This window comes from Haliaeetus leucocephalus, unplaced genomic scaffold (genome assembly GCF_000737465.1).
Source record: "Haliaeetus leucocephalus isolate CR32 unplaced genomic scaffold, Haliaeetus_leucocephalus-4.0 Scaffold145, whole genome shotgun sequence".
NCBI classification, from domain to species: Eukaryota; Metazoa; Chordata; class Aves; order Accipitriformes; family Accipitridae; genus Haliaeetus; species Haliaeetus leucocephalus.
This window is the reverse complement of record NW_010972581.1, coordinates 485,750-509,690: the sequence shown is the minus strand read 5'-3', so window position 1 is coordinate 509,690 and position 23,941 is coordinate 485,750.

The window sequence follows — 23,941 nt, the reverse complement described above, 5'->3', positions numbered from 1 at the left end:
CATCATTTGTATATTCCAATCCTTTTATTATTACTATTGTCATTTTATTAGTGTTACCATTATCATTATTAGTTTCTTCTTTTCTGTTCTATTAAACTGTTCTTATCTCAACCTACAAGTTTTACTTCTTTTTCCGATTCTCTCCCCCATCCCACTGGGTGGGGGGGAAGTGAGTGAGTGGCTGTGTGGTGCTTAGTTGCTGGCTGGGGTTAAACCATGACAATACACTAGAAGGAAGAGCTTCAGTGAGAAGGAGAAGGATCTCTATCACCCAGGTAGGTTGTTAATACCAATCAAAACCAGACAGCTTTTGGAGGACCATAAAAATCACCTTCAAGGGTAATCATGTTTTGAGACAGAGATGTAACTCTTAACATTTGGGTGGTTTAAAAGCTTCTGTCTAGAGGTCAAGATTGAGTCCAGCCATCAACCCAACACCACCATGCCCACTAAACCGTGTCCTGAAGTGCCTCATCTACGTGTTTTTTGAACACCTCCAGAGATGGTGACCACCACTTCCCTGGGCAGCCTGTTCCAATGCCTTTCAGTAAAGATTTTTGTTCTAATATCCAATCTAAACCTCCCCTGGCGCAACTTGAGGCCACTTCCTCTCCCTCCTTCCCTACCTAGATGAGGATAACCCATTCCACCAGTTCCTCCTCTCACATAGAGCCGTAAATCATCTATGAAGTTGCCATACTTCCGCAGCGCTGCCCTGCCACACCACACCCAGTAAGAAGTCTTACTGTCTAAGGGAAAGATTTCCAGACGCATCAAATTTGCACAGCACCCGCATCCCTTTGAGAGCTGATGGCAAGGGTGCTCATAAAAGCTGGTAGTCGACTAGGGAAGGGGAGGTGGACCCTAAAATGTTAGTTTTGGCCAGACTGACCGTGGCAGTACCCCTTTCAGAATATATGCTGTAGTGAAGCTGATGGGAACACTCGCCTGAATTACAATGGGACCAAGAAATACCAGGCACTCTAGTGAATACTAGAGCACACAGGACTAGCAGCAATTTTTTATAAAATGAGACCAATTCTCTGCCAGTGCAAATCAGCTTACTCTTGCTGAAATCCATGGCCTCAGTTGCAGTAATCAGTATAGCACTATCAACTTAGAGGGAAGTACATTACTTTACTATGTATTCCAACTGCGAATCTGTCCTAGAGTACATGCTAACTTCCCTAATTGACAGCAAATGTTTCCAAGATGAAACACTGACCTAAACACCACCATCGTCTCTTTAAAATCAGTTTTTACTGTATCAGATGCCTGGCAAAATACAGCTAATGCAAGATAAGGCAAGCTACTGCCAAGATGGAGAATCAGCTAAAGGCAGTCAGTTTTCTTTTAAGCCTTGAAAATACACTAACTCTGAGAAAACAGGCACTTGCAAAGGACCTTGGTGAATTATGGTTCATTGTCAGAAATGTTGCAGCTAATTAGCAGCCAGAGTTTCCAGAGAGAACTCTGACATGATGGAATGGCTGTTTGCAGAGTCTCAGCCCATAGGTGTTTTGATGCTGGCACGGTTATTGATGTGACTTCTAAATTAAATTAATTTAAAGGGGGAGCCACAGCACAGGGCTTCTAAATGAAATGGATGTTCAGTAGCTCGTGCCTTTTTGGCACTTGCTTACTGACCACTGCTTTTTCAATTACAGCATTTTCAGGAGGTGCAATTATGGTAGAAAGCAAGGTTTTATGGCCCTTCATCTGCTGTAAGTCACTTATTACTACTATGAGTATTCTATGGGTTGTGGTAAGAGTTGGAAACCTTCATCATTGCCTTTTTAAGAATAGAAGGACTTATGTTTCTGTCCCGAAGTATTTGCACTGGTTCGTCCACAGCCTTCTCCACATGTAGTGAGTTATCTCACTGACTCCAAAAAGCATGAGGAGGTTCATTGCTTATGTACAGTCATCTTCAGGATGTCTCCTGTTGGGTGTCAGTGAGTAAAGGTCACCCAAACAATTGCTGTAGCTCTCAGACTGGCTGCTCCTCAAGATTCTGCTTTTCTTTTAACTGCAGAATTTTGATGCACCTTCCAGAGAACAAGAGAATAAATTATGTAACTTGAGGTGAATCTTGGTGATGAAGCTATCCAGCATGGAAAGAATTACCTGCCACCATCTGAAAATCACTTGTTTGAGGTAAAAGCATTTAAGTGATGAATTAAATATCACCGTTCTAGTTGCATGAATGAGCAAATAAAAAAGGATGGTATTGCCACATAGCTTGGTAAATCTTCCAATCTTCCCAGTGTACAGTCATGTCATCTCAACAAAGAACTTTTTGTTTGCTTTCAGTTTCTAATTCCTATTTCACCTTTGGAAGAGTTATGTGCAGACATGGAAGCCTTCCTCCAGTAAACACTCCTTCAGTATTATCCATACTGGATGTGATTCAGACTAATGAAGCAAAAGGTCATCAGCTTCTCATATGTGGGCAGAATGAGCAGAATTGCTCCTTTCTCCTGGTACCTAATCAGAGGTGCTTTTGAAGAAACAATTTTGTATTATTTCATGTTTCAGACAATTCTTCTTCATCCAGGTCAATCTGTGCCAAAGGAGGAAACTGGGAATTAATTATTGCCACCTGTGTTCCTTTGAAGCTTGTTTCTGCAAATATTGTTAAAACCTGGATTCCATCTCTGTAATTTAAATGAACAATTGGCACTTTACTGACCCTATTTTCTTGTAGCTATTTCAGGAATTAGAATGGTTAGCAAAGGCCTTGCTGGCAGTAACACCTGATAGTGCACGGCAGAATGATTACTGTGTTCATTTTCTGTCTGTTCTCAAACAGTAACTGTGTTTAAAGGGGAAAGAAGCTTCTTTGAATGTATTCAGGTTGTCCTGCTTGGCTTAATGGCTCATGCACAGGCCTGGGACTCAGAAAACCTGAGTTCATACATTTGCCATTGGTGCTGCTCTGTGCCTCTACTTTGCCAGGTACTGTGGTCATTAATGTTTTCTCTTGTGCAGCACTGTGAGACCTCCTATAGCACCAGAAATACTCTGTCTGGAAGAAAGCAGCTAGCCCTAATCCATATCTGGCCCACGGTAAACCTCCCGCAATTGTTTCAGATGGTCAGCAGACAGATGGTACTAGAGCCTGAGGCTTGGCTCCCAGAATGGGAACGGGAGCGTGGCTCCTTGGGCCTAGGTACAGCACGGGCTACCAGCACATACATGCCTAGAGGTAGTCCACGCTGGCTTGGAGCTGCAAGGCCAAAATCTGCCTGCCATTGGGTGCAACGCCATCCTAGCAGACTGCTGTATGCACGCTGAGCTTGCTGTGGTTGTGTACGTGTTTGGGATTCTGCCCTCCAGGTCTGACTGACTGTAAGGGTGGTGGGAATGGGGACTTCCTCTGCTGTACTGCAGTGAAGGAACAAATTGCAGAGTGGCTAAAAACACAATAAGCCACACATTCAGTCCTGTAGCCAGACAATCTGTGCCTTTCCAGGACCTTGTAGGAGATGTTAAATCAATGGCTGCTCATGTCTTTGCCTGCCACGTTGAGCACAGGGCTGCTTTCTCTTCCTCATTGCATGGAACTACATGTGCATAGTAGGCTTTTTGTCAAAAAGAATAAAATTAAAGGTGTCATAGCAATGATTTGATCATGGTGCGGGGGAACTGCTGATTGAACACCTTTGAAGTGTCTTAGAGGAGCTGAAATAAGGGTCTGAAACCCTAACAGGGGCTATATTCTTGCATACTCGTAACTGAGGGCTGCACAAATTTTCTGTGGCACACAGCCCCAGGACTCTCTTGGCATCCCTTTGCATGCCATAGGGCCCGTGGGTGAACAGGGGTGTGCCGTGAGCCGTTCTCCCAGCACAGCTAACTGCACCGTCACAGCATGGGAAGTGCCTTGCTTTATACAGGCATCGCCTCTGCCCTGCAAAGCTGCAAGCTGTATCATGTGAGTCTTGCCCACTGGCAGCCTGGAAGAGATTGGGAACCAAGCCTGCCTCCCAGACTAGCTCTTCCTCTTGTGATTGCTCTCACCAGCTCCCGTGTGCTATATGGGAAGCTGAAACAGGCTCTCAGACTTGCTCAGACTCTTAATTTCTGGCCCGAGATTTCTCTGTTCTGCGTTTAATCAACTTAGTGGGAGATAAACTTGTGGAAAGCAGCTTCCAGAGCACTCTTCCAATAGTGTGCGAGTTCCCCCTGCATTTGAACACGCGTAACAAACAAAATGCATACATGTAATCACAAGTTTTGTTTTGGATACTTCTCCCTTGAAAGAGGACAACTATTGCTTTATGGAACTATCTCCCACTGAAGGAAGTAAAATTTAGCCACTCACCCACCTCATAAATATTAATTTGCACTTAAGTCTTTTTTTTGGTGCTGGTAATTTGAAATTGTGCTACAAATGTCTGGCCTATCAAAGCCCGCATATTAATTATAAGTAAATGTGACTCCTCATCTTTATAGGGAAATAATAGTTTAATTTCAGGACTGTCACTTTTCATTGGAATGATGAAGCCTGACAGCAGTGTCAAACAGCTTATCACAGCTGATACTTCAAAGGCTCTCAGGCTTGGTTAACTGGCAAAACAATAAAATAAGGAGAACATCAGCGGCCTAGTGAGCGATTCCGTTTGTATTTTTCCCATTCATAAGTGTCCAGGCTATTTTATTGAAGAATTACTAATTTGTGGCAGAATATAATTCAGTGGTTTATTGAGAGCCCTGTTTTTGGAAGATAATTAAAGGCAGATTGAATTTTTTTTATTATTTTATTACTGTGCACATAAATGCAGTTTTTCAGAAATGCACTCAGAACTGGGGTGAGATTTCTGGGAGAATTTGCTTTCTACTAATGATATTAACAGGGAGATCAGCAAAGGTCCTCAGCACACTCTAAGTGACATTTTGGGAACCATGGATAAATGCAATGGACTCTTGAAAATGTGGTCCAAAATAGGGAGGATTTGGGGTTTCTTTACTCATGGTGGCTTTCTTTGCAAATCCAGCCAAGTGTGTCACAGTTAGAGCTGCAGGAACTTGCCTTCTGCCAAACCTGGTGTCAGGCTTTGGCTGTGGAGGTGTTCTTGAAAATTTGGCACTATGGTTTTGGTTGAAGCTGCCTTTCCAAGCCCCCTGGGAATACGTCTACAAAATACACTACAGACAGCTGAGAGTCACGCTGTCACTTGCTCGAAACTGATAATAGTGTTATCTACGAACAATGTTAACATGGCCCCAGTGGGCTTCTGCTGACTAGCTTGTGTGCTCTCCCTCTCATTGAGGCTTATTAGCTCAATACAATGCTGTCAGCTTTGAGCCCACATCTGTTGGCAAAATATTGTGTGTAGCCATCAATTGTCTAAGCAACAGCGTTCTCAGACCTCTGAACCCAGCTGGTTTCCCCAGACGCTCATCTCCAGCATCAGACCTTTTGTTTTCTCTTCCCTGGAGGTAGAACCTGTCGTGGTTTAAGCCCAGCTGGTAACAAAGCACCACGAAGCCGCTCACTCACTCCTCCCTACTGGCCCCGGTGGGATGAGGAGAAAATATAAAGAAAAGCTAGTGGGCTGACACAAGGACAGGGAGGGATCACTCACCAGTTATGGTCACGAGCAAAAGACAGGTTCGACTTGGGGAAGAAACAAAATCAATTTAATTTACTACCAATCAAATAAAAACAAAGATATTAAGAAGTAAAACCAAACCTTAGAACACCTTCCCCCACCCCTCCCTCTTTCCCGGCTCAACTCCACTCCCAGTTCTCTCCACCTCCTCCCCCCAGCAGCACAGGGGGACAGGGAATGGGGGTTGGGGTCAGTTCATCACACCTTGTCTCTGCCGCTCCTTCCACCCCAGGGGCAGGACTCCTCACTCTTCCCCTGCTCCACCGTGGGGTCCCTCCCATGGGAGACAGTCCTTCACATGAACTTCTCCAATGTGAGTCCTTCCTATGGGCTGCAGTTCTTTATGAACTGCTCTGGCATGGGTCCTTTCCACGGGCCAATCTTCAGGCACAGACTGCTCCAGCGCAGGCTTTCCCATGGAGTCACGGCCATCTTTGGGGCATCACCTGCTCCGGTGTGGGCTCCTCCCCGGGCTGCAGGTGGGCATCTGCTCCCCTGCTCCCCTCCATGGGCTGGGGGAACACAGCCTGCCATCTCACCACGGGCTGCAGGGGCATCCCCTCCTCCCCCTCCTTCTTCACTGACCTCAGTGTCTGCAGAGGGGTTCCTCTCACATTCCAATCCCCCTACTCACTACCTGTTCCCCTTCTTAAATCTGTTCTCCCAGAGGCACTGCCACCGTCACTGTTTGGGTCAGCCTGGGCCAGAGGCAGGTCCAACTTGGAGCCGGGGAAGCTTCTGGCAGCTTCTCACAGGAGCCACCCCTGCGGCCCCTCCCCTGTTACCAAAACCCCACCACACAAACCCATAACAGAACCTTACATTGTAGACCAGGATTTGGCTACCAGAGGGAAAACAGTTCTGTTGTGACTGTTTCTTAGTACTTGCTGGGGTTCTCATGTGTGGAAACCCACGCCTGATTTTCTTAAAAACAAAGAATTTTTGTTTTTTGAAGCTTGGACTGAAAAGATTTTTAAAAAGCTAGCTGGCATGGTTAGTTTCTTCTAATCTGACACTTCCTCAAGGCAAAATTCAGTAGGCTTTCCTCCTTTGTGTAGGACTGAGGTACTATTGGGAAAAACTAAACAACTTCTGGTTCTTGCTAGGACCTAAAAGCCTCCCTGAGCCAAACTAAATCCATATTTCTGTATGTCCCTGATCTTGGATCCACCTCGCATTTGAACTGTGCAAGCACAAATCGCATGCTTGTACTCTACAGAGTGAGCTCAGTACCAGAACCAGCTTACAATACAGTGCTGAGAGAGGAGCACCAGAATGCAATGTGTGTATCAGAAATAAACCTGTTGTATAAAAATTGTAAGGACCAGAGGAATTGCTTTGGCAATAGTTTCTGTCAGAAGTCCCCAGATACGAATAGTCTTTTAGGAGTTGGTGTTTCAGGCATGTACTCACTGCATCTAAAAACCATCTGAGGGACTAAAAAGCATATAAAGATCCACTTAGAAAGCAGCTACTCTTTCATAACAAGAATAAAACACCACTACACATCAACTGCGTAGCTTGGTAGGTCATCCTTAAACATATAATGGCTGGAGAGCAGAGATACTGTGCTGGTATTCATTGCCACTACTGCTGAAGTTTGTGTTCTGTTCCTCACTGCTCAGTGGCTGACATCCATCCCTGTGGATGTTTCTGTTGTTACGCAGAGCAGCTCTCGATTTGTGGTACAATTTTGACAGTAGGATTTTTTGGGGAATCTGGGGAAGATCTGTTCTATTGCTGTGTGCTGTAAAGCAACACTGATGTTTCAGGCTATTGTGGTGCTACAATGCTTCTTTCATTGGAAAAATATCTGCATCACAGACTTTGCCATGAACTGTGTCTCCATACCAGCCTCCTTTTGTCTGGTGTACAAGCTATATATATATATTGCCTGTTTAAATTAACAGATGATCAGCAGGCAGTCCTGCTGTGCACTAATAGGGCCTAATTGCCTTAACCAGCCTCACTTGGGACTCCCACCCACTGGCTCTTTTCCTATTAAAAAAACAACAACAAACAGAGCTGGAAAACTGAAGGTGCTGGTTATACACCTCCTGGATGAGACTGGTGCAGGGCATGCAGTGTTGCTCAGATGTGATTATTTTTATGACTGTAGGCTCTAGAGGTTCCCATCATTTCAGTAGCTTCTTGGATTAGGCACTGCCAATGGACAGTGTCTGTAAAGACACTCTTCAAAAAGAGTGTCTTTACAGAATCCCATAAAGCTCCCCTGTCTAAAGAGATAACATGGAGGTTTGGGGTGTGGAGAGGGAGGCCAGGGAGTGATTTATCAGTGCCACAAAGAAAGTGGCACTTTCTGTGAAAGAGGAAGAGTTAGAGTTCAGCTTTCTGGGGACCTCGTCTTTTTCCTTATTAATCATGACAGTTGGGGTATATGCAAAGCAGTGCAAGACACTTCAACAGTCTTATCCTGTAGTTATTCTACAGGGTTCCTGCTTTGCTACTGTGTCTCCATAGTTAGAAGATACTTGTGAAATATGTAGGTGATTGTAGTGTCACCATGAATGTACCATCATGAAATCAGTAGATATGCAATGATGCAAAACCATAATAGGCAAATATATTAAGAGAAACTTAAATGCAAAAGGAAGGGTTATGCATCTTCAGAATTTGACACTCTCATCAGCTTCACTGTTTAAAATGTGCCTGCTAATGCTCTGACAATAAAATTTCACATAGGAGAATAGCCATGGTAGCAAGCATGGTTTTTACTTGTTTCAGTCTGAGAAAGGCAGAAAGGTATTGAACAAAATAGCGCTGTGTAAACAGCTGAACCTGTCGTCGTGCTTGCTTGATGTAGCAAGGTATTACAGTCTCACCTAGCACAGAATAAGTCTGTTTAGCAACCCCTGCACACTTTTCTCATTGTCATTCAGAGCAACCTAGTCTCAGAGTATATTTCTTCTAACATGTTTTATTGCCAGGTGCCAGCATAGAAATCAGAATTTTGGTGGCTTCTACCATTTATTTTCTTCTCCTTTTTTAATGTTATTAATCAAAGGCAATTCTAGGTGCATGTGTCCATCTTCTAAGATAGGAGAGAGAAACTCGATTCTAAATTTTGAATTTAAATGTAGACAGCCTTCCAAGGGTGGAGGGCGTAGTAGAAAGGGGAGAAAAGAAAACAATTTTTCTAGAGTAGAGAAATTCAAGCATTGCCTTATCTGGCTATTAAAGCTTTTAAAAAGGCTGCTGGGTACCACTCAAAGGCATACAATAGAGTTTTAGGATCACAGGGATGCAGGACCAAGCCTACATCCACTTTCTTTAGTGTCCTGTCCTCCACAGGACTTATTATCAAATGCTCCTACAGAAGGAGACTGTCCCTTCCCACCCATGTCATTCTCTGACTTCTCATTTGGTTTTTTTTTTTAAAAAGTAAAAAAATAATAATTCCTTTCAGAGTCTATGCAGACAGTGGAACATGTTTGGTGCCTGGATTGGGTGCTGGAGCCTGAACTAGGAGAACAGCAAGGTCCCATTTCCCTCTATGGGAATGTAAAAAGTCTCATTGCCTATGACAGACTGTATGGCTGTAGCTTACAAAAACCTGTGTCTCACAGCCCCTGAGATGTGATTTTATTTCCCTAATCTTAATTCAAGAACCTTTCAGCTCTGCTAGTTACAGATAAAACTATTGTCTCATTTCTCTTTTCCCACACAACACCCCTGCCTTTGCTTGTCTCTTCTGGGCTGCACCCAAAAACCAAACTGAAGAATGTTCCCCAAAATATGTGGATGCAGTTGTTGAAAATGTCCCAGTCTTCACCTTCAAATGACTTGCTTGAAAAGCTGCCTTAGGAACATGGCTGACATGGGCCTCTCTTGGGAACTTAGCCTAAATGTTCTGCTGTCCCCAGCCATAAGGAACACCATTTCTGACGAACGCTTGTGGTGTTTGCAGCCCCCAGCCTGCCTGCAGTCAGGGCTGAGCCAGAACCAGGGCTCTGCTTGAACTCGAGTTGAAACCATCCAGCCTGCCAGCTAAGCATTCTTCTGGCTGAACTGGATGCTCAGACCCAGGGTTGTTGTTCTTAGTCCTGCTGTTCTTTAGGCCCGCTAAGGGAAAAAGTCCTGTCCTTCAGTATTTCTTTCTACTGACCAGTCTACAACTTCAACCAAAACCTCTTCCCTCCCCTCAAAACACGAACAATATTGAGGCAACTGTATTTGCTGCATTCCCTACCTAGAAGGAAGCTGCTCTGATAACCACAGCTGCTAAATACAGCACGTCAATTATGCATCCCATGGTCGGGAGAATAAATGCACGCTTGAAGGCAAACAGGAGTGTTTCCAGGAAGCCTCTTGGATCCATGTGATGATTCTGTCCTTTAAACTCTTAAATGATGAGCAAGCAACATGAGAAGGATACTGCTGAGATATTTTTCATCATTTTCAGCAATCATTGTAGTTTATATCCTCTGTTTATATTAATAACCATTTGCAATCTTGACACTGAAATCTGTTTTCTTCCCAGGAGCTTTCCCCTCCATCACCCATGCACAACCTCCTGGTTAATGGAAGGCTGCTGGTAGGGAAATTGCCTTTCTTTTTTTCTTTTTTTTTTTCTTTTTTTTTTTCTTTACACTAGTAAAAGCCATGAGACCCTCTGTCTCAAGGAAGTCTTCCAGCCTCTGGAATAGCCTCATTATCCAGGAAAGGACACTCAGCACTGGAAGAACAAGGGGAAAGAAGGAAAGTCAGGATGGTGAGATGTTGACTGTGTCTGCACAAAGGAGGAAAGGTGAGCTTTTTATGAATGTACATAGGACTTGATGGTCTTGTGCAGAGAAGAGACCTTTCCCCCATTCAGATAACTTTGATCCCATCTTCACCTTCATCTGTACGATCTGTATAGAGATGGACACATTTTTGTGCATGTTTCAACTGTGTTTGCAGCTTATTCCCTACCTGGCCCCATATCATAGAGGTAGATGCACAGGCAGGCACTGTCTGCTCAACTTTGCCCCAGTGGCAGAAAGCAAACATAAAGCAGGTCATCAAATGTGTGAAAGTGAGTTTCTAGTTGCTTTGCTGTACTAGGTATGTAGCCCACAAGATAGCAGGGAAATCAGCCCACTGTCTTGTTCACAGTGCTATCCCAGTGAAGGGTGCACAGCATCACTGCTCATTAGTAGTTGTCTTATTGTGACTTTGGGTTCCCTCAGTTCCCATCTGCCTGATATTTCCAGTTGTTGCTTCTAGGTCACTGCTGGTATTGCACATTTTTGGTGGAAGGAGCCATTTAATCTTTCTGAGTGTTAATGCAGTGCTCTTGCTGTACTCTGGTGAGCCCTCATTTGCCCTTCCTTGGCTGCTCCAGTGCAAATTGTGATAATTGTTATGGTGATGTGCCCGAAACAAGGAATTCCCATCTCAGGTAAGAAGAGATATTCTGAACCTGGGATTTGGGTCTGGAGGTAGAGTTACAGCCACTTTGCACACACAAGCGTGAACCCCATAGGACAGACTGTGTGGGTTCCTGATGCTCCTTCCAGGCATGGTTCCTATGTTACATGTGGTGGCATCTGACATGCTTGTGGTCATCTAGGATAGAGTTTCTGTATTTCAAACTAAGTCAGAACAGCTTTTTGACATTTAAAAATATCTCCCAGGATAGAAATAACAACACTCTGTGGTGGGATCATTTCAGGAGGCAGTTATTTTTCTCTTCTAAATTTGGAGCCCCTCACCCTTATTATGTTCCTTGGGCTGAAATTTTCAAAAGAAGCAAAAGATTCAAACACAGGCTCTTGGATCTGAAAATAAACCGAGGATCTGAACATCTAGGTTCGTGATGAGGCTTTGGACATTTCTTTGTGTAATCTGTGGATAGGAAATCAGATTAGTTATTCAGAACAAACCTGGCACACACCTGGAAAGGAAAGAAAACTGAAGTGACTTTAAGCTCTGCCTGGTTTTTGCCCCATCTGAACATGATATGAGAGGCTGTTTCTCCACTCTGCTGGCAGAGAAAACAAATGGATGGTCAGAGAGAACAATTTCCAGTGCATTAAAGGCAAATTGAAAAAAATACATCAAAACACGAGTCTCCATGTGAAGAACATAAATTCCCTTCACTCCCCATTTGGCTTGGGACAGCCTTTGACAGAAAGCATTACATTGAAGTGAATGACAAGTGGGGAATGGAGGTGATGCATAAAGGTAGAGTGGGGAAAGAGTGCAAATGATGTTGGATCCTCACCACTAACCCATGTGTCTTGCTGCTGGGATACAGTGAAGATGGATGGGAGAAGGCAGGAAGAAGTCATCTACTTGAGGAGGTTGCTTAACAGACAAATAGCTAAAGCAAAGGGACAATATACAGGCATAATAGTGAAATATAATCAGATTCCCATCAGGTTTTTCTGGACAATAACTCTAGTCTGTGTTCTGGTATAAACCTGATACCCAGTGCTTTACATCTCATTCTCTTGGCTTAATTTTCAGAGGTCACGCTCTCTCCAGCAATGCATTTTACAGCAGCAGCTGAGCTACTTGGGGACTTGGATGCTGTAGTGTTTCACTGAGTTAAACAATAGATGTTGCTTTAAGGAGAGACTTCAGGGTGTGCAAGATCTTTATTTATTGTTTGTTTGGGAGATTCACACACACACAAGGCATGAGACCTGGCAGGGCTTGTATAAGATAGGAAAAAGAATTCAGCTCCAGGACCCAGAGCTGAGTTGGTTTACCCAGCCATCCATTGGGATTCTGCAGGACAGCCAAGAATTTAATCCTGAGTTTCAAACCTCAGATGAATGTTTCACAAACAAGCACATTTTTCTTCTGTTTTTTTGCTTGCAGGTGGCCAAAACTTCACCAACTTGATCTTGACTTCAGACTGATGTAAATCACAAGCTGTGGCCAGCAGATGAACACTAGAGATGGAAAAAAGCAATATGATGGGTCTTGTCAAATTCTTTATGCATCAGGATGTAAGTCAAGACAGGGGGACATGGACATTTTAAAAGAGCATGCTTTCCAGGTGCATTCCTTTTTATCAGTCCTGACTTACATGACAACATAGGATGGGTTTTTTTAATGATTTTTAATGAGGGTAGATCTAGTTGCACCAGAGTCTAACCTCCTGTTCTAGTTGGTCTTAACTGCCTTTGGCAATTCACTGGTACAAAAGGAAATATTGATCTGGAGATCTGTCATAGCACTGTATCTTCCCATGTTAAATACAGTGGTGAAATCAAGAAGGGAATTCAGAGTGTTGAATTTCAGAAAGGGAAATTTTCTCAGCTATTACAGTAGACTCTCTTTTTCCAAACCATAGAAAGTACTTCCAAATCATATATGTAATATCAAAGCAGCCATGTCGTTTGGTTGATTTTCTCCACGACCTTTCCCATGCTCCCGCACCACAGTCAGCATTTGAGCTCTTTTAGCTTAGAAGATGCTTGCAGCATGGAGGTGTGATGTGCGCTCCCAGCTGTGCTGTCTGCCCAGCTGGACCTTGACATGCTGCTCTCTAGCCAGCAAAGTGCTCTGGGACAGCACCATTTTTTCAGATTACTACCAGCACCAGTATTCAGGAGCTGAGTGTTGACTTTTTACTGGCTGTTCAAACTGTAAGATTTTAATTTCATCACAGAGCAGCCCAGCTTGCCACTATCCTAAGATGATTACATAGAAGTTTTTGCCTGTTGAGCTCTGGCAGAGTGCTCCATGAGCATGCTCATGCCAGGAAAGCTCCTCTATCCTTGAAGCAGTCGGCGGGCTCTGTAAGTATCCTGCTAATGAGGACTGGAAAGGCTGCTGTATTTATCTTGCTGATTTGTGGGCATTTCATTTTTCAGATGGGGCTCTTTGGTCCCAACTACAGCATTGACAAAACTAAGTACCCGCTGCAAGACTTTTCTCTCCTGAATCTCTCAGGGTAAGTGTTAAAAATTGCTGCATGTGTGAGTCATACAATCTCCCAGTATTATACAGATCCCCAAACCAAAGAAGAAACAGAAAAGCCTCCCCAGACTTCAAGAAAAGCTCTGTCTTAGTCTGGAAGGGACTGAAGGCTCTGGGTACCATACAACAGGTTAAGGCAGGGAAAAAAACCACCTCAGCCTTGTCTAGAAAATAAGGTGAATAAGGATTTATAGGCATTTCTGGTTTATTTGTAGATCAGGCAGTGGATGGTATCTGCATCGAGGGAGCTGGAGACCATGAAAAGTCTAAGCTAGGGTGAGAATTAAGCCCAGAGTTTTGAGGAGTTACATCCCTGGTGTTCAGCCAAATCCTGCAGCACCAGAGCATGGTAGGTCTTGCTAGGTCAGGTTTACCAGCAGAAGTGACTTTGTGCAGCTGGAGATACCAATACCCTGCTTCTGAGTCTTTTTAGAGAAGCAGTGACTCAGCCGGAGCTCTGCTATCTGCTTATGCCTGTGAAATACAGACACACAGGTGGACTTTTCCCTAGAGCTTAAGAGAAATCTGCCTCTTGTGCCAGCTTAATTTCCTTTTCACTCCTTTGGAAAGCTCAGACTGGGTCTTTAGTCCTGCTCTGCAGGACTCAGCAGCAGGGAATCATTCAAATGCCTCACATTTGAAAAAAAAAGGAAAAAAATAATCGTTAGTCATCCTTATCTGTTATTGATGATATCTTCTTGTAGAAGAGATGATTAGTGCTAGATAAAGCTAAAAAATATTCTGAGTCTGAAAATGGAAAAAGGCAATTGAGAAAATTATGGCAGGAAACAAACTTGCCTGGCAGAGTCTCCCTGTTCTGGAAGGCCAGTAGATAAGAGATGTTGCAGGTAATGTGAGATCACTTATGCCACAGTTCTCATCTAAGCTAAATAAATTTAGCTCCTGATAGTGTTTTCACTACAAGCCTCTTCTATGGCAGCAGCGCATGTAAAGGCTGCTTCTTCTAGATCAGCCCTTGGGACACCCTGTTGTCTTAAGCAGGACTAAGAAGCGTAAACCAGTCATTGCCCTTTGGATATCCCAGGCTAGGGAGACATACGAATGAGCAAAAGGGTAGAAACCTTCAGTAAGAAAAGCTTCCTGGAGGCCACTGAGGTCCATTAAAGTCCTGTTGAGGTGAAAACCTGTTCTACGCTCAGCACAACGTGAGGAATGAGAATAACAAGTGATGTCCAAGCTCAAAGGAACAGCTGGTTCTTAGTTCCCTTCACTGCAGCCCTGTTCACCTTCCAGCAGACCTCACTGCTGCTGTGTCTCCACCTTTCCAAAGCTGTTATTGAGTCTATTCCACAACCGGACAGAAGCCATTGGTCCTCTGGGAAGGATATTTTCCTTTTCTCAGAAGAACCACAGGACAGCCAGCTTCAAGTGCTGAGTACCTAAACCAAATGACTGCATTAAAAGCCCTCTTGGGGCTTGCCTTGCAGCTTGGCACTGTTGTCCTTAGCTGAGGAGGGCAGACTGTCAGAGGTGCTGGGCATATGCACCAGGAAGTCTTTTTCATTGAAAGCTGTTGGGTCAGGAGTACCTGTCTTGCTGTGCAAAGATTTCAGTGCCATTATTTTAATCAGGTGCCTTGGAGGCAAATTACTTCACAGGCTGATTAAATTTAGGAATAATAATTATTTAATTAAGGTATACTGTACAATTAAGTACCTATCTTATTATATACATTTTTCCTTTTAATCATGTCACTTAGTGTAGTATCTACAGAATTACTGTCCTGGTTTCAGCTGCAATAAAGTTAATTTTCATCTTAGTAGCTGCTATAATGCTGTGGTTTGGATTTAGGATGAGAGGAATGTTGATAACACACTGATGTTTCAGTTGTTTCTAAGGAGTGTTTATACTAAGTCAAGGACTTTTCAGCTTCTCATACTGCTCTGCCAGCAGAGGCTGGGAGTGCGCAAGAAACTGGGAGGGAACACAGCCAGGACAGCTGACCCAAATGGGCCAAAGGGGTATTCCATACCATATGATGTCATGCCCAGTATATAAACTGGGGGGAGTTGGGGAGTTGGCCAGGGGGAAGCACAGCTTGAGGATTGGCTGGGCATTTGCCAGCGGGTGGTGAGCAATTGTATTGTGCATCACTTGTTTTGTATATTCTCATAGTAGTAGTAGTATTTTCCCTTCCTTTTCCATCCTATTAAACTGCCTTTATCTCACCCTATAAGTCTTACTTTTTTTTTCCTGATTCTCTCTCTCTCTATCCCATCCCACTGGGCAGGGGGTAGTGAGCGAGTGGCTGCGTGGTGCTTAGTTGCAGGCTGGGGTTAAACCACGACAGTTACCTACAACACTTCTGTTTAGGCATGATCAGAGGCAAGCTGAAAAACAAAGCTAGAGAATACTGTAATTCACCTGTTCCTAGAATCCAATTTACTAATTTGCATACTAATTACATATACAGGTGTCGTGTAACCCAGATTACATTGGGTATGCTGCCTTAGAAACTGAAGTATTGTAGTCCTTTCTTGGTTTACAATCTTTTCTTCCTAAGGAAGGTGCACATTAAGAGGACTTTAAAATGTACACTTCAGTTTGGACTTACATGGATGGAGCATCTCTGTGCTAACAGTAATTCAAGATAACACCTGGTATTTTCACACAGGTCTTGGTGTTTTTTTAAGAAGGTGTAGAAGAGAAGAGAGCTGACGTGTCTCCTCTTGGTAGGTGAGTGCTCTTGCATCCTTAGGATGGCTCTGCAGCTGCCTCAAGTGATTTACAGGTAAGAAAGCTGCTGGATTATAACCAGCACGTCTCTAGAAATCATCTGCTGCTTGGCTTTGGTGATGCCTCCTCTACAGATAAATCGGTGCCTCCTGCTGCAGAACTAGTGCATTTGGCTTGGCCCATTGAAAGTCACCTCAATCCTCTGGTGCACTTTGCTGGCAAAGAGATTCACTGGGGACCAAGCTGTGCTCCTATTGCTTCTGGTCAGTGGCATCTTCCCACTTCTGAGAGGCAGTCTCATGGGTCAGCCACAGACACAAATCCTGAAGCACTGACAACTCAAACAGCACTGAAAAAAATGGACGTTTGCCTCGCCGCTCTCTACTCAGTTGTGCAGTATCAGCATGCAGCAGAGAGAGAAAGCATGATGGGCACCTCAGAAAGTACCACTTCATGATGAACAAGTGTGTGTCTTTCCTCAGCAGGTCTGGGAGAGAGCCTTCTCCTTCACGTTATGACTATTACCTCTTCTGCCCGAGATGGACCATATTAATTCCTCTTTTAATGTGCAGTACCACTCTGAGCTATTTAAAGCATTTTTGCCAGAAACAAAGCCCAGTGAGAGCAAAGTACAGAGAGATACCGAGGTGCACCTAAGGGCAGACTATAGCTGGTTAGCAAGTTCTGCAGATGTGAGAAGAGCTCTGCTGGCACAAGCAGATCACTTCAGCAAGCCCCTGGCAAAAACATGAGTTCAGCTCCTTCTCCACTGTTAAAAAAAAAAAAAAAAAGAGTGAAATTAAGCATATTATAAAAGTTAAAGTTGTTGGTGGGACAACTAGCTGAAAGAACAGGAGCATTTCTGATTTGTGGGGTAGTATAAAGAAATCCATATTGTTAGCCTGTTTTCAGCCACAATGCCGACACAGGAAGGAGTGCATTTTTCCCCACACTAACACATCCTTGTTTCTTAAATGGTATTCTTTATGAATCCTCACTTTCAGTCTAACATCTGTAAGTAGATCAGATACTGCCCTATTTGTGACTGTGCAGATTGCAGCCTTAACAGTTTGCACTCTCTTTATGTAATGCTCAGCTGGAGAGGAGTTTTCTTGAGTTTTCCAGTGAAACTGTTAGTTCTAAAAAGCACTTTTCCTTACTTAAAATAAGTTAAATAAGTTTTTAGTTAAAATAAGCTTGGAATGCCTTGAGGATCTTCTCAGATGAGCTGTATCTTACAACGGTCCTACACATTTAAAATAGCTGCATTTTCTTTCCCTTCCATGCATCTGGACATATTTCAGACTTCTGTAATCCCTTTCTGGATGTTGACAAGGTAGTAATGCAACAGAGGTGGGCACCCTGCAGTGGCACAAGGTGTTATCTGTGCTGCCTCGAGGAAAGACGTTCCTCTGACAGCATTTCTGTTTTTCCTCTTCCGAGGGGTTGGTGCTGGTGGTGGCCCAGACTGACAACAACGGAGGCAGAAAGGGGGCATGTGCTGCCATGGGGGTTTGCAGCAGTGAACAAAACTGGGTAGTTTCTCTGATCAAAGTAGGTTTATCTGGCAAGGACCAGCCCAACCAATGTGATAGAGCAAGTGTTAACAGCTCGTCCTCTCAAAGCATCCTTAAGGTAAATACCGAGGGCAAGAAACATCTTGTAGACAGATAGTGGAAGCAGCTGAGGTTTCCCCACACTACAGAGCTTCACCACGGTCAAACCTCTGCTTAGGGCATGTGACACGTGTGCCAGCTCTCAAGGCAGGCACAGAGACCCTGGTCTCAGCCTGGGGTCAGCTTGGGTACCGGCAGTTCGTTAGCCCCACGCTGCATCTGTCCCTACCAGCCCTGCCTGCTGGCTCCTGGCAGCCCAGGGGCTCTGCGGGGCTGTGACTCCTCATGCAGTGCCAGCAACATCTTCCTCAGCTCTGTTAATACCACTCAGGAACCTGCTAGAGCTGTGCCAGGAGAGAAGCAAATCCTTCTGCTGGCGAGGCTGCCTCTGCCCTGAGGGTCTGTGCCAGCTTGGGAGGGGCAGGATTGCCCCAGCGTTTGTAAATAGCCCCAAAAACAGACTGCTGGGGGAAGACCAGTTTTCTGATTCAATTCATGTGATTGGAGCTAAAAGCAGGGTGTTCTGAACATGGTCAGGTGCTGTTCTGGCAGTTCCTAAATTTGCTGCTGACCCAGGCATCCCTTCCCCTGGCTCAAGGCAGCAGCTGGAGCAAGGCAGGGCCAGCAACACACACTGTCTCCATGCGTGCTCCCAGAAAGGGAACTACATTGCCTCTGGGCTCCCTGGCAGAAAATACCTTTACACAAAAAGATCTGCTACAGCCTCCCGAACTATGGCACAAGGGGAAAAGAAAAAGATATTAATGGGTGAGGTCTGAGAGTGGTGTTTTCCCTGTATAAATCGCTTTATTCTGAGTCGTTCCAGTGAAATAAATGGAGGGGGTCAGAGAGTGAGCAGCTTCTCAATGCACAGACATGGCTGGAGCTTGGGTTTGGGGTTTGTTTTAGAAATGAACTCTGAAAAAGAAAAATAGAGTCAAGTGAAGTGGGAATAATAGTGGGAGACTTGGGAAGAGTATCTTTATTGAGTTATTTTGTTCTCACTTGGATAGCCTTGCTAATATTAATGAAAGACAATAGTAACTTGGCTGTTACTTTGTATGACTAAAAGCAGTGTTTTATACAATACAATCTGAAACATTAAAGCAAGCCATTAGCGAACAGTTTATCCTTCACTCTTTTTAACAGAGTGAAAAAAAGAAAAAGAAAGAGAAATTAAATAGGAACATGAAATATGTCTTCTAGCAAGTCCTGAAACAGGTCTTGCAGGCCACAGTGCAGATATTTCAAATGTGTCAAGGGTAGGCTGATATTTCTTTAAGTCAAAAGAAAAAAGAAATGGCTATTGTGGGAATCGAGCTGCAACACTCCCCTCTTCATCACCCTGATGTGCAGCAAAAGGCTGAGGCTTGTTTACTGGAAGCTTGAATTGAAATTGGTAACCTGTGTGTACCTTATTGATGCCTTGCCTCTCTCACAGCAGTGAGAACACCGAATTTCTCAACAACGCCCACTGCTCTGTGCATTACTGAACTGAAAGTTAAGAGAGGTCTAAACCAGACCTCCTCCTATAGCATGCTATTAAACTGATAAATAATACCAATAGCAATCCTTGGAAAAAATCTTTATAGGTAGTCCTCTGCCTGTTTTTACAAGACCTAGATTAACACACAGCTCCAACCATTTATCATGGATGGTGAACATCTTGACAGAGAGAGTCTCATTTTTGGTGTATTACTGCAGACCTCATTCATGCAGCCATGCAGAAAACATATTCACTGAATTTAGCCATACTCATTTTTCCCCACCTAGAAGGTGTTTTAATAGACAGGGTGGTGGATGATACAGTCCTCACCCTAGGACGCTCTGGGAAGTGTAAGGGTGGCTCAAAGTGACAGGGGAGGATATGTGCTCTGGGGGGCTGCCAAATGGGATGGAGCAACACAACCATCAGGTCAGGAAGCTCTTGAAATGTTGGCGCCTGAGAAAAGTAAAGCCAAGGGAAGAGTCACCTAAACCTTCCCTTCCTCTGACATCTCTTCCCTACCCATGGGCTTGGGGCCCCAGCAGAGAGGTCCTCCGTCTGAGCTGGTGATGCTGTTCTTACATACACAGAGGTGCCTTGTCCTGAGAGTTAATTCCATAATTGGAATAAGAAGCAGTTTGGGTAATCTGTTTCATGGAGGCTTTCTTTTCTTTCTTCCACTCCTTAGGACACCCATATCCTCTTTTCCAGCAGTAGTTTCTTTCTCCCTTGGGCAGGGCACAAGAACAAAATGAAGATGATCTTGGCTGAATAATAGGGATACACTGCTAGAGCTTTTGCTTTCCTTCTACTTTCCTCCTCTTTCTTGCTCTTTCTTTCTCTCTAAAGACTTAGGTTACCAATTTTGAAGCTGACATGTGGGTCAACTACAAGGACAGGGATCAGACAGCATCCAAACATCCCTGTTGCTAAGCCCCAGTGGTGCGCCAGCAGTTGGGTGAAAAGAATGAATTAGCTGCTACAAACACTGCTGAGCTCCTGGCTCTCAGCAGAAACACCTAAATGACTGATATAGAAGATTGCAAAGCACATACAGTAGCTGTGCTTTATTACTTTGCCTAACAAACATCCTTTTTGCCTTTGAACCTCTGAATACAAAGCTGTCCTTTATGGATCCATGATTTCACTAGATGGCTCAACCACAGCGTTCATGAACTTCTTGCTGGGGGGGGTCTACTTCAATATGTGGTATCTGCAATTTCTTAGTCTGGTTTTGTACCTGCACATATCAAAGTAACCCTGAGAGAAATGTAACTTTCTTCTTCAAAGCCATGGAAAGTAAATTGGCACAAGTTGCCTCGAGAGATGGCTCTCATCATATTGGTGCTACTAGTGTCTTGTTTATAAAGGAGGGAAATAGCTTTCCCAAACTCTTTTCTGTACTTGCAGAAGAAAAGGTGGATGGTGGAAGGGCTGATGGGACCATGTGTAGGTTCCTGTGGGAGACCAGCGCTCTCTTCTCTGTTCCCCAGCTCTGCCGCCTTCTGCTTCTGGCAGATGATCCTGATGTCTCTTTGCCTCCCCTTGTCACCCACCTCTTTTACTTGTCCTCTCAGGCTCTCAGTGGCATCAGACTGGCACTGCTGCAGACAGGGAGGAGCACCAGGCTCTCCAGTCATGGTGACAGCCTGCAGCATAGAAGGGCTCTGCTCCAGCAGGTGAGATATGGGCTCAGAAAGACACAGCACTTACCCTTCCCATCCCCAAAATTTCAGCCTGAATGGAACAGTGTTGTATCATAGAAGAGGTATCAGCTATAAAGAAACTTCTTTTGAGAAGTCAGAAAAAAATTTCTGTCAGCTTTCTCCTATCTGGAGATATAATTTCATTTGTTGTTTTCATTTACTACGGAAGTGTTTTAGACTATTGATCTTTGGTAAATAGATCTAGTTGAGGATGGCTGTGCAGTAACATCTGGGCTAACAAGGCCTGGGGGACTGAACTGAGGGGTGTTTGTCGCCAGGGCTGGAATGATATGTTACCAGCTAGAAGGCCACTTCTCAACTATGTGTCTGAGCATTTGCTGTATCAGCTTGCAGAGGAGACTCATGCAGAGCTGGGGCAGGAGGATCACGACAGCTTTTATGCTCAGACTGCATACTGGCTAGCTCTGTTCAGACAGCAGGGTGACTCAGGCATAGACCCAAAGCAGCTGCCCTGCACCTTCCCATGAAGAGAGGAGCCAAGTGCCAGAGAAAGGACTCGTGCATAACAGTGTCCTTTATGCAGTCTATAGATGGGTGAGTTGTTGCCCATAACCCTTACCCGAGCCTAAATGTTTCCAGCATATGTCAGAGCAGAGCAGGAGCTGCTCAAAACCACACTCTGAGTGAGAAATTGCCAACTGTTTGAGAATAGGCAGAGGAATGCAACTGCGAACTGGATAAACTCTCACCGACCTGCAGCAGAGTGAGAGGAAGAGGAGTTTTGCTCCCTCCCATGGCAGGATGCTCCCAGCCCAGAGCAGACCAGAAACAACAAGTGGTGGAACGAGCCAAATGCTTAACATCAGCATCATCTGAGGAGCGGCTGTGGGATATGACCTGAGCTCTTGTCAAGGGAATCCAACACAGCCAACCTCCAGAAAAGCAGCAGCAACATCCCTTAAGGTAGTGGACTTTTCGAAATGCCAGTGTTATTTTTCAGAGTGAAACGGATTAATGATGTTTACAATTAGGTCACTGACTGCCTTGGGAACTGTACCTTAACCTTTGATAACCCTCATTCTGGGAAGTAAGTGTCAATTAGGGCTTATTTAAGTTGGCTGACCTTTTTAACCTGCACTGCTGTGTGGAAGATGTTCTTGATCTGTGGAGAACCTAGGGAATTGTGCTTTGTTTACCCAGAGGAAAAGATTGCAGAGAAATTATCCCTTAGGTTTTCTAAGACTCACATGCCAACGTACGGCTGAATCCAAAGCTGGCCAAGCTCTGCTAAGCCACTAGGAAAGTCAATAATTGGCATCTCCGACAGAAAATCCCTAGAATCCAGTTAGGATGTGAAACAAAAATTGCCCCTTGAGTTCTCCAGCAGTTTTATGTGTTCATTAGACTCATTGTTTCCAGTAGGCATATAAGCATTCATTTCTGTTATTGCTTTCAGTGGAATCTAGGCATCTGAAGCACCATTTAGGATCAAGTAAGCAGTTTAAAGACCTAAATTTAGGGGAGGACAGCTGAAGACGTTGCTGAACACTGCTACACAACCATGGACTGGAGAGAAATTTTACTGCAGACATGGCTTCAGGCTGAGTAAAGAGGAAAGCTTTGAAATGGGCTTGTTAATCCCCAGCTTCCAGAAGCAAATCAGGTTCCAGCAAGTTGGAGCTTTGACAGATGTTCTCAGAAGAGCCTCAACGGAGGGGAATCTACATCTCAGCTGCTCCAATCTATCACAGCTTGAACTTCCAGTGAAGGTGGGTTTGAAATGGGAGCTAAGCACATGGTTACGTGTTGTGCTCTGCCATTCCTGTTGTATGTAACAACTTCCTTAGGAAGACTGGGGAGACATTTGGGGACAATAAGGTCTTCAGCTGGCACCATGAGTTGAGTCAGAGGAATTGCACTGGACCCTGAAGAGTTCAGGTCTGATGATCTCTGCATTAAGCCTTGCATCAGAGCAGTGCAGCTGTTGGAGGATGATGTCTCCTCAGAGTTTTTGTCTGCCTGCAGGACCACAGCAGGGATGCTCTGGCAGACCCCATGAAACCCCTTAACTTCCTCAGTGGTTCTTGTGGTGCACAGAAACCAAGATGTTGGTGTGATTCTCTCTGACGGCCCGTGGAGCCAACCTGTTCCAACTGTGGGGAAAATCGGAGGCTGCTCACCGCTTTCCCCTGGAAGAGCTGCTGGCATGGTTGGCAAAACAATAAGTCCAAGTAAACAGTGAGGAGCAGAGGCTGACTCAAAGCTGGATGTGGTCAGTGAGTATAAGACTAGATAAGGAGTGAAAGAAAACAGTCCTTTTTGATACACAGCTCCTTTGTAACTTCATATAGAGGAAGAGCAAAAAGATACACAAAAGCTGTCTAAAGAGAAACCTGGAGCTAAGCTGTCCACAAAGTACGTAAAAATAGAGATTTTGAAAGTAGAGATACTGTTATGCCCTTTCCCAAGGTGTATGAGTGAACAGTGTACTGTACTCTGACAAAGCAGCTAAGGTCTTTCTGTTTGGTGATGGGCTCAGACAGGGAGGAAAATGGCAGGATTTGCAGGCAGAGTGGTTCTGTCACATACTTTACCTTTTCCTTTTGAAGTAACTTGTGGGTCACCTTTCTCTTGTTACTGATAGATAAAGTAGAATGAAAAATCTGAGAAACAGCTGAGAAGATTGGTTGCTGCAAGAAGAGCAGAGATTGTGGTGTCCATGGAGCTGCTTTCCAGAGTCAGGTTCTCAGCTGGACTAAGACACGACCACTCCTCCAGCTGTCACAGTTAAGCAAAGGTCTATTTTGTGATGTAAATCAAAAAGTTTTCAATTATCTTTCAGAAAAATGGGGTTTATCTTTATTATATTCATGTATATGCCAGTATGCATTTATTCATGTGTAGATGTATGTGTCTGCA